This window comes from Geospiza fortis, unplaced genomic scaffold, assembly GCF_000277835.1.
Source record: "Geospiza fortis unplaced genomic scaffold, GeoFor_1.0 scaffold112, whole genome shotgun sequence".
Classification (NCBI taxonomy): Eukaryota; Metazoa; Chordata; class Aves; order Passeriformes; family Thraupidae; genus Geospiza; species Geospiza fortis.
In genome coordinates, this window is record NW_005054298.1 from 4,987,932 (window position 1) to 4,990,096 (window position 2,165).

General features: G+C 37.0%; 1 protein-coding gene across 1 annotated transcript in view; it reads right to left on the reverse strand.

Annotated features, from left to right (window-relative positions):
• Positions 1-557: 557 nt before the first annotated feature.
• CCNT2 (cyclin T2) overlaps positions 558-2,165 on the reverse strand; it is a 22,744-nt gene continuing 21,136 nt past the window's right edge. The window contains 1 exon segment of the mRNA XM_031055982.1: positions 558-2,165. This exon segment is cut by the window's right edge and continues 2,693 nt beyond it. The gene's annotated coding sequence lies outside the window, so the exon portion shown is untranslated.

Sequence of the window (2,165 nt, forward strand, 5' to 3'; positions counted from 1 at the left end):
TAATTATCTCTTTAAGGTGTAAGGAGTTAAGCCTTTCAGAGAAAGGAGGAATTAACTAGCTAGTTCAGTCTGATGTAATTTCCATGGCTCAAGACATAAATTTTTAGAACTGATTATGTTTATGTGCCTTTACATCAAATTAAAGAAAGCAAACAAAGTCTTTGTCCAGACACTTCTCCTGCAAAACAAGGATTGGGAACCCTTCCCCATAAGGTCTAAGAAAGAATGCACGGTGTAGCATTGTCACCCACCCCTCACTGCTAAAAAGAGAAATAAGACTGAAAAACCCCTCCACTGTTACTACCATGCACAGGCTCTGCCCCCAGGGTACAGAGAAGGAGCAGCTTAAGGTAGCACAAAATGTCTAGAATTTGTTTTTCAGGTATCAAATACCTGATCAATGTAATGGAAATAAAGGAAAGAAGTAAGACTTCAGACTTTCCAGCATTCCATTATTTGAGTGATTTGATGACAACTAGCAATGCTTTGCCAATAACTGAAAGGGGATCTTAGTGTTTACTAATGAAGTTGGAAAAATTAAACATAGGAAAATGGGATCATTTCTGCACAGTAGAGGTGAGGTAGGGAATTTTATTGAAAATACTTTTTTTTTTTTACAAGTTCTTAGAAATAAACTTTTCTAATCTCACACAAACAGCTGTACCTCAAAAATTCAACTAAGCTATTATGAAACATTTATATTTACAGTTAGCCAAAAGAATATACAGATCTGCCATGTTATGCAAATAGCCAAGTACCAGCTCACAGTGAGATACATCACCCCAGCATTCCCACCATCAGGAAGATTCAACATACCAAAGAATCTCACTATTCTACAAACCTCATTGCACAAAGAGGGAAGATTTTTAATAGTGTTGTAGCAAGGTCTCCACTACAGCATCATTTTACAAATTACATAATTCATGTACTCAAAATTTTAACAAAAAAATCTGTAATAAGCGATGAACAAAGTAATAGTGTTGACTATGAGCCTTTTATTGCATTTATTCAGTCATTCACGTGAGGCCGATGCCGATCCCAAGAGTTTGCATTCATTTCCAACACCTCAGCCAGGCTGCAATTCACACCATTCACTAATTTACAGTGGGTTTCAGTCAGCAAAAACTAGTGGCACCTGATTGCATCCCCTCTCCCTCCCTCTCAGTCCTAGGATCACCACATGGAATTCAGACACAAACACACAGACAGTTTTACCTATTTACAATTGCATTGAAAGCCAAACCCCATGAGTTTTATGGACATCCTTTACAGAGAAACCAAAACCCACTGTTTGGATCTCAATGTAACATAGCAACATTTTGTCCACCACATTTCACAACTTCCCAGAATCAAAACAGGTAATAGTTTTTTTGTAACAGCACCATAGGAGGAAGGCCTATGCTCTTCTCCAAGGTATATTAGACAGGCACTAGTTACCATCCAGACATTTTAACTCCAGGTTGTGACAGCAACTGCTATATTTACAGTACAATATATTGCTTATCCAGAGTGGCTGTATAAGATGCATTTCCTGGCACAATTATTTAAACAGACACAAAAAGAAAGTACTGTAGTGCTTCAAAGACAGTTTCCTGCTATTTCATGAGTCTGCCCAGGCTCTAGTTTAGGACAGTTTATAATGCAGATTACATTGGTTACAAATCAGACCCAAGAGTAGCACAGAGATGGAAAGGAAAGTGACTATAAAAGGATAGAAAATATTCAACAATGCAGAAGTTTGTAACAAGAAGTTACATCCTGAATGTAGAAAAATAACCAATTCAGGAGGGATAAGACAGCTTTGGATTTTGTACACGGGCCTTGACTTACACTAAGATATAGCAGAAAATGCAATCAGGTTTCCATTTAAATATTCCTTAAGTGTAAAAAAAGTATTCATAGTTTAAATAAAACTTATTCAAGTAATTACAAGCGTTTGCATTACTGGAAACAGAGTATTACATAGTAATTGAGATACCTGTAGTTACATCATACAGCAACTACCAACCAGGCTGATACTGAACAGTTTTCTCATTTAAAGCACAGGTGAGTAAATAACTGGAGGGCAAAGCTGCAGATGTTCATGGGAGACTTACAAGTTAAATGAGCACTAAGGGAATGAGGAGGCTTAGCAAAAGGTTACTTCACATCATGTTCATTTCTAA